Source organism: Camellia sinensis, chromosome 6 (genome assembly GCF_055761805.1).
Source record: "Camellia sinensis isolate YWXY chromosome 6, ASM5576180v1, whole genome shotgun sequence".
NCBI classification, from domain to species: domain Eukaryota; kingdom Viridiplantae; phylum Streptophyta; class Magnoliopsida; order Ericales; family Theaceae; genus Camellia; species Camellia sinensis.
Window position 1 is genome coordinate 145,994,425 of NC_138966.1, and position 15,205 is coordinate 146,009,629.

The window sequence follows — 15,205 nt, forward strand, 5'->3', positions numbered from 1 at the left end:
TTCTATTTTTCTTTTTCAAATAAATTAAAATATAATTAAATAAATTATCAAAATAAATTTTGGATTCTAATTTTCTCTTTCAAATAAATTAAAACATAATTAAATAAATCATCAAAATAAATTTTGGATTCTAATTTCCTCTTTCAAATAAATTAAAACATAATTAAATAAATCATCAAAATAAATAAGTCTAACAATCTCTCCCTTTTTGATGATGGCATACAATGATGTTTTGATTTGATTTGGGAGTAAGAAAATCTCTCACTCAAGTCATGCTCCCTGAATTCATTTTTAAATACATAGGTTAACACATGTGTAATAAATAAGTTTTAATTAGAGACATGATATGAGACTAAGATATCAAACTATAATACATAACATCAGATTAATTTGAAAATAATGCCATAATTTGAAAAAAATACCATAATATATAACATCATAACATCATAAGTTTTCTCCTTTTGTGACATTATCAAAAGGAAATTATGGGTCAGAATCTGGAGGAGGAGGAGGAGGAAAATTATAGAGATAAATGGCATCAAAAAATAGATAATCAAAACATATATATACATATATGCATACACATACAACTATCTCGCGCATCTCTCTTTTTTCGCAAAATGCAGTTGCCACGCGGCTTAGCTTTTGCTTCATTGGCCGACAAAAGCAGCTCTCCTCGATTGTCGCTCGTTTCGGCTATCTCTCCCTCATTGTCTTTTTCTCTTCGGCCTCTTCTCTTCAGCCTTCTTCTTAATCACACTCGTCTGCTTCTTCTTCTTCTTCTTCACCTCACTCTCTTCTATCTCTTCTTCATCATTCTCTTCGATCTTCTTCTTCCTCGAGAGACAGAACAGAGAGACTAAGCAGAGCAGAAAGGCTGCCAAAAACGACTCGCCTTTCGATTACATCTCTCTCTCCTACTACATGGCCTCGTCCCATCCCCTTACTCTCTTTTCGGACCTGAATGATCCTGTAAGCCCTGCTGGGCCAAGTGCCTCGGCTCTTACTATTCCCAACCTTCCTATGATGTCGATTGAGCAAATAATGGTAGCTCAATCAGACATTGAAGCCAATCTTTTCACACTGACGTCCTGTATGAAGACGGTGACTGTAGTCACAAAATTGGCTCACTGACTACAGAACAGGACGAGTGAACTCTATCAAGTCAATGCCCAACTCTCTCTGCTCCAGCGCATGTACAATGATGCACGAGCAGAAATAGGCGCACTGAAAGTTGAAAATAAAGAGCTTAAACGGAAGACCACCTCCATGGCCTGATTTGGAGCAATGTCATTTTTGGCCTTTGATAGTCAATGGGGAGTCGTCGCTCTCGACGAAAGTACGGGGGTAGGGGCATCAAGGGTCGCCCAAGATGATAAAAAGAAGAAGAAAACGATGGAAGAGGCGAGTAAGTAAGATCAGCGTATGGCCGGAAAAAAATGAAGGATTTTTTTTTTTTTTTTATGTTTATTTTGATCGGCGTGTGGCCGTAAAAAAAAATGAAAGGTTTTTTTTTTTTTTTGGTTTTGTTATGTAAATATTTATATTTTGATTTGTTGTTTTGTTTATGTTTAAGTATTGAAAAATGAAAATAAAAAGCAGAGAAAAAAATAAGAAAATTAAGCCCAAACAAAAAATAATAATGAAAGACCAAATTGTTAATGAGTATATGAGAAACATTTGAGCATGATCTAATTCTCAATTTCTTAGTAAGAGCATACCAATTTCAAGATTATAATAGACATAATAGTGCATAGATCAAACAAGGTTGCCAAGCAAGAGTATAAATATGGAATTAAAGTTCAAGTTACTCTTCCTTGAGGAAAACGATCTTCCTCTTGCATTATCAATAACTAATTAGCTCAAAGGTCATGTTGTAAGAATTAAGATACCAAAAGTATAGAGATACCAAAATAATCAGAAATACTAAAACAATCAAGTCTCTTTTTCTCCCCCAATGACATTTTCAACAAAATCAAGCACAATGAGGGAGTATGGTACAACATATAGGATGAAAGAATATAAGTCTCATTATAACACAAATAATCATCCATATCAAGGTAACTCTATGGTACCAAAAAAATGATAACACATAATGATCATACAATTGAAGCTCATACCATGTGTCAAGTATTTGTGTAAACACTTGACACATGACCAATCTCAAATTATAAAGTGATTATAGTTGAAATCAAAGAACTCAACTTTAATGACTAACAAATATTAGAAACCCGACCATTGAAGCCTAATAACCATTAATTAATAGAATTCAGCAATTGAAATGTGTAAAACCACATCTTTTTGTCTTCTCAATTTTTTTTTATTATTTTTTTTTTATTATTATTATTTTTTTCAGGCATTCATTTTAATATTGATAGAGAATTAGACATGTGGAAATGTAAGAGACATTAAAATTATATATTGAGTTATGTAATTGTTGTGATGAAAAATAAAGGTTATGTTCCCCTTCTATGGAGATTTATTTGGTTATACTTCTAATTAAAACGTCAGGTGTGCTTCTATATCATCATTGAACGTTGCTTTTATTTATTTTTAAATACATTGTCTCACAAGTGTTTGTTGTGTTATGAAATTTATTACATCTGTATTTACTAAAACTATTAGATGGACCTAATGCAAGAAGTGTAGACTATTTCAATGTCATTCTCGGGATTAGAATTACAAAAAAACATACACAAAAAGTATATGAATACACAAGATATTACAAAATTTATTTGTAAGTCTCACTTCTTGAAAATCCTATAATTCATTTATTTTTTTATATTATATTTTATGTTTAGTTTTTGTACTTTTTTTTTATACAGTTTTCTTTGTTTTTTTTTTAAAGTTTATTTTTAAAAATTAATAAATAAATAAGTAAATCATTTTATATTTCAAACAATTTCATTTTTGTTTTTATTTTTTATTTTTTCTTAAAGTGATTTTAGTTTTGGGCAATTAAATCATATTAGTTTTGGGCAATAAATAAATAAGTAAATCATATTATTTTTTCTATATATTGTAATTTTGTGCATTTTAAGTATATGATGTTTTCATTAATACACTCGGAGATGCACTATGAAAGAAGTATTATGCGACAATCAAGCAAGAAGAACAAAAATAAATAAAATAATACGATGAATGTGGAGCAAAAATAAAAAATCAAAACTCCCAAAACAAGCACGCAAACAAACAAGCAAATAAAATAGAATGTTTAACAATAGACATTTGAAAATTTGTAACAAAATTTTAAAACTTTTCTTTTTGTTAAGAAAATTCTATTTGCTACTATAAATAAAATGTTTTTAAAATAGTTTTTTTTTTTAATTTGAAATTAAAACTATAGTAAATTTATGTAAGCATAATTGCTAATCACATTTTTTTACTTAATGTATAATAATATATTGACTACCTTTTTCAAATTTATTTTTTTAAGTATTTATATAGAAGTAAAAAAATGTCATTAGGAATAAATTTTTTCTTAATTTAGTTATAAATTTTTCCCGTATATTATTTTTAAATTTTGAATAAAAGCAAACATAAAATAATTGATTGAAGATACGCTGCATTTGTAATATTTCTTTTTATGTGTGCCAAAAAAAAGACATTTAAAAATAACAATTCATATATATATAAATAATTATAAACACAATCTGCGCATAGCACGGGTGAAACATTAGTCTATTTATAATTTAAAAAGGTATAATATTTTTTTAAAATGTAAATAATGTATAACTATTTCCAATTTATTAACTATTTTTTTCAAAATTCTTTATTTATTTAGGCTTAGATCAACTTTGAATATAAATGTGTCAACTTGATCACGGGTCCCTTTTTGATAATCCAAACCGTTCAGTGTGTAGAACTCGTCGAGCACTATATGCCTGTAAAAAATCACGTTGATCGAATATCGATAGCTGTCTCATTGTATCAGTTTTTTGTCAACCTTTAATTTATTCACCGTCTGTTTTTTTTATACAAAACTGATAAGATGAGATAGCTATCGATATCCGATCAACGTAATTTTTTACAGACATATAATACTCGACGAGTTCTCCATATTGAACAGTTCAGATTATCAAAACGCGTAGTGAGCTTTCACAAGCCAAACAACACTGTCCAATCCGATTAAGTTATGGAGGCAAGCTGCACTATTTCATCAACGATGCTAGCTGTGTCAATAACAAATAATAAAAATAAAAACAATGCTAGCTCACTATTTGATCAAAGGAAAATGTTTGGTGGTTATAAATTCTGTGGTTCAAATGGCCCGAAACTGTCAAAACGATGTCGTTTTGGCTTGTTTTACACCCAAAACGACGTCGTTTTGACAGTTTCGGGTCATTTAAGCCACATAATTTATGGCCCCCTAGCATTGCTGTTGATCAAATTCAGTTTACCCACTGTTCAATAAACTTTGAAGATAAATGTGTCAGCTAGATCATTTTTTTTTCTTTTGGCAATCTTATTGTCCCCAGGTGGTAAGGGCTTGATCCGAATACCTTCCATATTAAATTGATATTTCTTGAAATTTGAAGAAAAAAAAAAATACATCAACCTTACTAATTTAGCATAATTGCATTGATTTCATTTTAGTTTTTAATTCACAGAACATTTTACACATTTTTATTAATAATTTGTTGGTTGTATTAATAGCAAAATTATATTATCTTTTTTTTATATACTGAAATGTATATTTTACTTTTACTTATTTGCTTATCTGTTTATAAATCATCTGCATAACTTCACGTAGCCTTAACCTTATTAAATGGAGATTGGTATAATTTGTTGAGCTTATTTTAATTTTTCTTAATTTCAAGGGCTGCCAATGTAAATTATAGAAATTATTATTGATGGTATTTAATAATATATATTTAAAACGTCCCATCCACTGTCGACAAAGCCCTTATAGCTCAGTGGTAGAGCGTCAGTCTTGTAAACTGAAGGTCCGTAGTTCGATCCTGCGTGAGGGCACCTTTTTTTCACTGATTTTGTCTTGGTTGTGTCATTTTTATTTTAGTATTACTATTACTATTATTTTTTAATCAAATTTTGAAAATTAAATTATCATATTTTCTACTTATTTATAAAGTTAATTTCCATATTGTCAACACAATATTTTCCAAACTTACAGTATCTCATTAATGGTTAATTTTCACTCTAGAATTTATTCATTATAATGTTGAAAAATGATATATTTACCTTCTCTTATATTATACTTTATTTGTCATCTCATATCATTCTATTCCAATAAACCAAACATTACCTAAATGTAATATGAAAAAATGATAAATAGTTTTTTGCCTGACTTTCCTTGACAAGAAACAGCGACCTATTTACACAACATTTTCATTTCTTTACAATTTAAAAATATGTATTATTACAATTTTATTTATAACGACCCCACCACGTATAATGATTAGCACTTAATTAATTAAGGAGATTTTAATTTTAATTGTCAATTATTCTAATTTAATTTGAGATTAATGAAAATTATAGACACTGATTCGTATACGACTCTATTGAGGATTTATTTTAGAATTATAAATTAAAAGCCTAAATGGCTCAAGAGAGTACAAATGGTGAATTGAATTATTTTAATCTAGAGTATTGAACCATATGGGAGTTTAATTAAATATTCGATTCAGATTTATAAAATTGAGATTTGGTTAATTGGGTCCGAATTGGAGTTAATTAAGTTATGAGAATTGGGAATTAAAATTATTATGAATTAAATTTATTTATGAGGTGTTCAATTGAATATGTAATTTATTGACGAAGATTTAGAAGTTTAATATGAAATTGAAAGCCTTAATGATTTAAGAAACCAAAATTGAAGATGTAAATAAGTTTAATTTAATATTTGGAGCCTTTTTGGAGTTTGATTAAAAACCTGATTCAAAATGATAAATTTAAATATAATTAATTGAGTTCTAATGGAAGTCAATTAGACTAATTAAATTATGTAGGATTGATGATTAGTTATGATTAATTTAATTATGTACTAATCAAGACGTATTAAGAATAAGTGTTATTTGATTAAATTAATCTTAACCATAAATTAAATTGTAGAATGATTTAGAATTTGAAGATGTCTGTGGGTGTGAGTGTGTAGAGAACTTTTATGTGTGTGTGTGCGCGCATGTTAAGTGTTGTGCTGGAAGTCCTACAAGAATAGGTGTTTGCACGTGTAATGAGGATAAGGAGGGATGATAGTAATGCACGTAATGTGGTGTATTGAAAGGAATAGTTTGTCACTAGAGAGATTTAAATGTTAACGGTAATGGACTCTCCCTCTCACTCTTTCTCTAGCAACGTTAACAAAGTCACCGATCGATCCCCGGAGGAGGAGGATCATTTGGAACGCAGCACCAAGATGATTAAGAGTACCACGGCTGAGCAAGATGATCAAGAGATGGAGGAGAGGTCTACACAAATTGAAACACATCAGATGGAGGAAGAAACTAAACTTCCAGAAGCTAGCAATAAGAAATCCTTCAAGCAAGCTCTCACCGCAACCAAGTATAATGAGAAAGCGTTTGATAATGATCTTGATCGTCTCTCCACTGATGATGAATTCCTCACGAACGAAGAGAACAATAGAGCAGATTCAGACGAGGAACAAGAGTATGGATTAGATATAAGAATACCCAAAATAAAACTCCCTTCTAGGCTGATTGCGTCAATCCGCAAACCGTGGAAAGATTGCCTCATAGTTCGTTTATTGGGGAAAATAGTAGGCTTCAAATTTCTGGTTCACAGATTGAAGAAATTATGGGATTACAAGGGGACTTTGAAGCCATAGACTTAGGGCTTGGCTTCTTCTTGATCAAATTCGAAATGTTGGCTGATTGTAATAAAGTCTACACTGAAGGCCCTTGGATAATCATGGATCATTATCTCATAGTTAGAAGATGGGAACACAATTTCAAGCCATCTGAAGCCAAAGAGGTCACTACGGCACTTTGGGTAAGATTTCCACAACTCCCAATCAAATACTATAATGAAAAGGTACTCTACCACATAGCTAAGGTGATCGACAGACCGTTGAAAGTGGATTTGAATACAGCCATGTCAATCAGGGGTAGATATGCACAGGTATGTGTAGAAATGGATCTCACAAAACCCTTAGTATCGAGATTTGCCATAGGTAAACATACGTATACAATTGAGTATGAGCATCTACATTACTTTTGTTTTGCTTGTGGTAAGGTTGGTCACCGGAAAGAGTACTGCAATATTAAAGGGACGACACCTCTGCCTCCGTCACCAGTAAGGCAAGGGGACAGTAATGATCCTAAAGTCAGACCAGAGCAAGGTTCAACGGCTAGTGTAACAGAATCAACAGTAAATCTGAACCAACAAGAGGAGTTTGAATTTGGCCCATGGATGCTAGTTAACAGACGAACTCGTAAGCCCATGGGTAATAGTCGAGCAGAAGGAGCCCACATCCACCATAGGCCTAATAATAGGTTTGGGCCACTTGTTAACAAAAAGAGTATGGATGGGACTAGAGACAAGCTGAAAGGGAAAGAACTACAAGGAACCCACACCAATATCATCCATAAATCATTTTCATGTGCAACACCTAATAGCCCCATACCAGGTGTGAAGGCCTCTAGCCCAAAGGAAAACACTACTGAGATTAACCCCCACAAGCTATAAAGGATACTTCAAATCAAATGCAGACTTCCCATGTGAAGCCTATGCTTGAGTCTGAACCTAGACTTGTCACAGGCTCAGAATTTGCCTCAGATTCACCAATGAGTGAGCTGGTTCCCAACATTGCATCATCTTTTTCTACTCTCATCCTCTCATCTTCACCCCCACCATCAAATACTGTTATTCCCCTTCCACTTCCCCCTCCAGAAAATCACGCGCTAGCTATTCAAATCACGTCCAAGCAGCACCCTCTTGATCTTGAACATGAGCAACAACTCCAACAACGCAGTCATGGAGCTACCGGAAGTGCAAATATCTGAGATAATGAACAGTGCGGTGGGATCATATCTCAAACCCGGGAGTGAAGCAATTCACCAAGTAAGCATCGCTTGGTGAATCGACGAAACCCGACTGAACATAGAGCCCAGATGGCAGAGCGTGGGAGGAAGGCATCTTCAGGCAACACAGACGGCAGCCTTGCGTCCATCTGCACTGAGTAAAAGTATAGTGCGTGGAATATTAGGCCTGAGTCCCTCAGAGCCTGTACCAGACTTTCCCAACCGATCATCAATGAATATAATGCTATGGAACTGCTGGAGAGCCGACAACAAAATTTTTCGCAGAAATTCCAAGGAGATCATCAGGACCCACAAACCTGACGTGGTTGCTTTATTTGAAACCAAGGTTATGTTTAGTTCAATGGGACTATTTTTCAACAACTTAGGCTACACAACATCAACTATTGTGGATCATGTGGGTAGAGTGGATAGAATATGGCTTATATGGAACCCCACACAAGTTTCTGTTAATGCTTTTGTCGCCAACCAGCAGGTGATCCAAGCCACTGTACAAATGAAGGATTATGAAGACTGGGTCTTGACTGCTGTGTATGCAAGCCCCAATATCCAGCTCCGACAAGCTTTATGGGAGAATCTAGAAGACACGACAAGCTCGATGACAAAACCATGGCTCATTGTCACGACCTGAACCCTCCCCTATGGGTTAAGGCCATAACTGGCCAGTAATCACAAGATTACCTTCGGCCTCAAACTAGGTCAGACATAACTCATCAAAGTAAAGGGGCTAAACAGAAGCAATTTCAAAAAAACTTTGTCCATAGAGCTGTGCTTACATGGCACATCATAACAAACCATACATATGCATATTAATAACTCACAACAAAATATGTACTACACAAAGTTCTGTACATACAGGATCATATAAGTCTAAGTCAACCCAAGAAAACTATATGATTGTCTGCTTTGGAAATTAAATTGAAGGCCTTATCGACTACAGAAACCGAAATTGACTACGCCATTGCGATTGGCATAATTTTTAGAGCCTATGATGAAATTTAATTGGAAATTGATTCAGATCAGAATTAATTGATTTAATTGATAAATTAGGGCCCAATTATTTATTATTATTAAATTGGAATTAGTGGGATTTGTTGTAATAAGGCACTGCACCCTCAAATTCCCCCCTTAGCTTCATTTTGGCTGATTCTAACCTTAAAAGAGAAGAGAGGGTCGGCTAGAGAGGGAGAGGGTTGAAGTTGATCATTGAAGCTTGACTATTTGAAGGCCAACTCTAGATTTGACCATAGATTAGAAGAATTGAGCCTCTATGTAAGTGAATTCATGAGTTTAATGTTGTAATTTGTGAATTCAAGTTAGATTAATGGTCAAGAACATGAATTAGTTTGATTATAAGGAAATTGAGTTGTATTTGTTGAATTTAAAGTCAATAGATGCATGCATGCAGGAAATTACAATGAATTTCCATATTTGAGCACAATGTGTATGATCCATGTTGAATTTTTGGTTTAAGTCCATATATTTGATCACCTCTTCACCACTTAAGTTGAGGATATTGTGTATATTCCACATGCAAGTGCAAATCATGGAAGTATGAACCTTGAATGTTTGAATTTAGTGTGTTGGTGATGAGTTTGAGTCAATTTGGGACATGCATGTGTTTGATTCATGAAATTGAGCTTCATTGGGTTGTAATCTGGGGTTTATACCATGTTATCAATTAAATCAATTAATTCTGATCTGAATCAATTTCCAATTAAATTTCACCGTAGGCTCTAAAAATTATGCCAATCGCAATGGCGTAGTCAATTTCGGTTTCTGTGGCCGATAAGGCCTTCAATTTAATTTCCAAAGCCGACAATCAAATAGATATTCCTACGGTGAACAGATAGAAATTCAAAACCACATATTTTCATATAATGGCACACAAAATCATATTAAACACATAATCACATTCATGTTAAGGACCAATTAACATATTACGGAACAGGGATATCACACTCATTGCTGGAGATTTTAATGAAATAAGTGGGCAGAATGAGTGCAGAAGCTTTTCCCAAAATAATCAACAGAGTCGTAGCCGTAAATTCACTGAGAACATTAACAGATGCAGACTTATGGACCTCGGATGTACTGGCCCCAAATTCACTTGGGCCAACAATCGTTAGGGGATGGCTAACACCATGGAAAGGCTTGACTGAGCGCTCTGTAATAAGGACTGGAGAACTATGTACCCACAAGGCATTGTCCGAAACCTTCCTTGCACGTACTCTGACCACTCTCCTATCATTGTTTACACTGAAGGTATGACCAAACTCTCCCCTCTTAATCGTCCTTTCCGCTTTGAGGCAGTTTGGCTTTCTCACCCCAGTATAGAGATGTTATTTGTTCTTCTTGGTCACGTAATGCGTCATTACATAATAATCTTCACCAAGTTGCTGTTGATTCCAAGTCTTGGAATAAAACAACTTTTGGTAACATTTTCAAAAGGAAAAGGTGTTTACTTTCACGTATTGAGGGAATCCAAAAATCTCTAGCGCACCATTTCTCCCATAATCTATTCCTTCTTGAAAAAGAGTTAATTGGCCAGTATAACAAAACCCTCTCTGAAGAGGAGATTCTTTGGTTTCAAAAATCTAGAGTTAATTGGATTACCCAGGGCGAAAGAAACACCAAATATTTTCATATCTCTACCATCACTAGAAGGAATAAATTAAGGATTGAGACTCTTCGCAGTGCCAGTGGGGAGTGGCTGGTTGACTCGCATGAGCTTAAAGGCCACATTCAAGATTACTTTAAAGGGATGTTTCAACCTGAACCTATTGTCAAATATAACCACTGGTGCAACTTAGCCCACCATAGACTATCTCCTGAAGAGAATTATAGGCTCTCCCGGAGGCTTACAAACACTGAGATATGCGAAACAGTCAAAAATATGAATGCCTTTAAAGCACCTGGGAGGGATGGTTTTCAAGCGATATTTTATCACAAGTTTTGGGATATTATTGTCGAGAATGTGTGTGCTTTTATCCAAAAGTGCTACAGGGAGAAGTATATCCCTCTTGAGAAAAATAGAACCCTCATTGCTCTCATACCTAAGATTGAAAACTCGGAAACCATCCAACAATTCTGACCTATTAGCCTTTGTAATGTCTCCTATAAGATCCTAACTAAACTCCTTGTTAATAGACTTAGACCTCTCCTCCCTGACCTCATCAGCCCCAATCAAAGCAGTTTTATCCCTGGGCGCTCAACCCATGATAATATCATCATTTCACAGAAGATTATACACATTTTGCACCACAGGAAAGGTAAGGTGGGTGGCCTCATTATTAAACTGGACCTCGAAAAAGCCTATGATAAAATATCATGGGACTTCTTAAGAGAAACCCTTTTTGAGTTCAATATGAATAACCATTGGGTGGATCTAATCATGTCTTGTATTTCGTCTGTGAACTTCTCACTATTATGGAATGGTGAAACCATGGAAGAGTTTACACCTGGTAGAGGCTTGAGACAAGGTGACCCGCTATCTCCCTACTTGTTTGTCTTGTGCATGAAACGACTTTCTAATATGATCCGTCATAAAGTGGAGAACAAACTCTGGAAAGGCATAAAAGCAGCTAGAAGAGGCCCATCTATAACTCACCTTTTCTTTGCTGATGACCTCCTCCTTTTTGCGCAAGCGGATCAAGCCAACTGTGAAACTGTTATGCATACCATCAATGAGTTTTGTCAACTATCAGGTCAGGTTGTTAACCTTCAAAAATAAAAAATGTTCATCTCTCCCAATGTGGAGAGCAGGAAGGCTAGAGAACTGAGCAACTACTGTGGAATAACTCTCACACCGAACTTGGGAAAATATTTAGGTGTCCTGCTTCTACACAGTAGAGTAAACAGTCAGATCTATAACAACATTGTGGAGAAAATCCAGCGAAAACTCTTCAACTGGAAAGCTAACACCCTATCCCTTGCTGGTAGAGCGACCATTGTTCAGGCTGTCTCTTCTTCAATCCCCTCCTACATCATGCAAACAGCCAAACTTCGTCAAAGGTTATGCAAGCAAATTGACAAGCTTAATAGAAATTTTCTATGGGGAGATCAGGACAATAGGAAAAAAGTTCATCTAGTCAGTTGGAAATAGGTTTGTAAGACTAAACAAGAAGTAGGACTTGGTCTCAAAAGAGCGGAGGATCAAAACATCGCACTTTTGGCAAAACTGGTATGGAAATTACTTAGTGGAAAAGATTCCAATTGGATAGCAGTCTTAAAAGGTAAGTATCTTAAAAAAGAAGCCATGTCTGACTGGCTTATTAATCGAGCTGCCTCCCATACTTGGCAGAGTATCATCAAGACCAGAGAGTTGCTTCAAAAGGGCATTCGATGGACAGTGGGTGATGGGAAGAGCATATCACTCTGGAATGATTACTGGTGTGGAGAAGGCACCATTGCAGAACGATGCACTGGAGACCCTCATTTGCCCAACATAAAGGTAGCTGATATCATACAGGAGGATGGTTCTTGGAAGGTTGAAGAAATTGCAGACATTGTTCCACAATCAGTTCTTCAACGCATCATGCAAATCCACCTAGCGCAATTTGTCATAGTAACTGACACTCCACACTGGAAAAGAGCAACCACGGGTAACTTCTCTGTGAGTGCAGCTTATAACCTATTAACCAACATTGCTGCGAGCACTAGCATGGTTAATTGGCACTGGATCTGGAAACTAAAAATACCCCAAAAATTAAAAGGTTTTTGCTGGCTATTATTCCAAGACAGACTATTAACAAATCAATACCGATGCATTAGAGGTCTAACCACGGATGATATATGCCCTCGATGTAAATTATCTACTGAAGACCATCACCACCTTCTCAAAGAGTGTCCTAAAGCGAAGGCAATTTGGCATCTCACAAAAGATTCCAGATGGTTAGAGAACTATCAGGGACAACCTTTGGATCAATGGCTGCAACTCAATCTAAAAAGTCAGGAAAGGCAGGCTTACCACATACCTTGGGGCATTGTGTTTTTATACACTATTTGGGCAATCTGGAAAGATAGGAACAATGTCGTATTCAGACAAGAGGATGGAAAATGTCCCCGAGATTGTTAGATCCATTCAACACCAAGCCACAGAGACATATGAGGCATTCCAAACTGACCATTTTACAGGCCAACCTTTAAATCACATAACTAATTGGGTCTTGCCTTTTGCAGGGAAAATTAAACTAAACACTGACGGCTGTTCAAGAGGCAATCCGGGACCAGCTGGGTATGGGGGCCTTTTCAGGGATAAAAGAGGAACTTGGCTTCATGGATATCATGGAAAACTGGAGGAAGCAACAAGCATGGAGGCTGAACTCTGGGCAATTTACCGAGGCCTCACCATAGTGCTTGAGAAGGGAATGAAAGACATATGCATGGAAACAGACTCAAAACAATTGGTTAATCTCATCAACCATCCCAACACTTTCAGTATAGGGCTCTGCTTGAAAATGCTAAATTCCTAATGCAACGTTGCAATTGCACAATAGCTCATATACTTAGAGAGGGTAACAAGAGTGCGGATGGCTTGGCAAATATGGGTGTGAACCACCAGGCCCCTTTTGTGTTTCTTAATGATCCCCCCACTGAGATTGCAAATCTGCTTGTTGCAGACATCATTGGGGCTTCTTCTTCTTCTTTTACTATGTAAGGCAGTTTGCCTAGTACTCTGGTTTGTTTGTTCTGTTTCCTCTTCTTATGAATAAAAAAGAAAAAGAAAAAAGAAAGGAATAGTTTGTCATTGAGTTCAAGAACTCTAAAGAAAAGAGAGGAAGAAGAAAACTGTACAGGAGAAAGAGGGAGAGTGTGTTCAAGTTAGCTCCTAATTGCTGGAAATGGGGAAGAAAAGCCAAGGAGAGTTAGGAAAAATAAAGAAAAGAAAGGAGACTCAAGAATTTGTGAAGAGATTCAATCATTCAACAACTTTGGGTAAGATTTCTAACTCCATTCTTGTAGTAAATCCTCTCCTACATCTCAAATCAAGAAGAAATAGAATCCCATTGTATGTAAATTTGAATATAATGAAAAGAAAAATATATATATATATATATACTAAGTTCAAGAATTAAGAAATTAATTTAGGAAATTTACTAATTGAGTTTAATTTTTGTTATTTTTCATGAATTTGGACTCCATCTTTACATGCATCATGAATTTGGAAGGAATTTAAGTCATTCAATTTTATACTATGAAATTCATAAGAAGGGTTTAATTATGGGGCCAGATAAGGTTTTGATTTTGATTTTGATTTTGATTTGAAATCTAAAAATTAGTTTGATCTTAAATCCCTAATCCATACATGTAATGTAATTTAAGAGTCTTACTTGATTTAACCATATTTTGGAATATATATTAAATTAGTTAGTTTATTTGAATTACATACATGCAATATTTGCTAGGAAAATTGATAAGAAAATGATGAGTTGAAGTTAAGATCAAGTTTATGAAAATAAAATTATTAGAAAGTAATTATTTTGGGCTTGATTTTGGAAAATTATGGTTAAATTAAGCTTCATAAATTACATGCAAATATTCTTCTAAGAGTTTTATAACTTTAATTTCGTGTTCTAAAAATCAAGGGAAAATATTTGAAATTTTTGCATGAATAAATCACTGATTTAGTAATAATTGATTAAAAAGTCAAGTTAAAAATCGGTCCATTTGAAAAAGAATGATTTAGTAATGAAAGAATATATGAAATGAGAACCCAATTTATTTGAATAAAGAAAGAATAAGTATAGTAGAATTTTGGATTACTTAGATAGAAAAAGACAAGAGAAGCTAAGTTGAATCAAGGAAGTGATATTGCGTTTTAATGCGTATATGTTATGTGTTTGTGTAGGTCGCTTACATGAGGAGTATCATCCGGCCAAGCATTGTGAGTAATTTCTTTCTTTGTAAAGATATTTTTGTATATGAATTAATTTGAGAATGACGATATTATTTAATAATTTGGGCCACCTATGTTTTGTTATGAAATGTTGATACAATAAATTTGTGAACAAAAACCTTGGAATCGTTAAGTTATACTTTGAAACTCTAAAACGTGTACGATACAATATGTCTTCCAAAATGAGATTTTTGTTAAGAATGAATGAGTAAGATATGATAAGCTTTTCAAAAATGGAATTTGTTTAAGAATGAATGAGTTCCTTTTGAAACGATAACTATGATAACAG

General features: G+C 34.4%; 1 non-coding gene across 1 annotated transcript; it reads left to right on the forward strand.

Annotated features, from left to right (window-relative positions):
- The first annotated feature begins 4,902 nt into the window (after positions 1-4,902).
- On the forward strand, positions 4,903-4,974 carry TRNAT-UGU (transfer RNA threonine (anticodon UGU)). Its single transcript has one exon. It is a non-coding gene; the product is annotated as a tRNA-Thr (tRNA).
- The last annotated feature ends 10,231 nt before the right edge of the window (positions 4,975-15,205 follow it).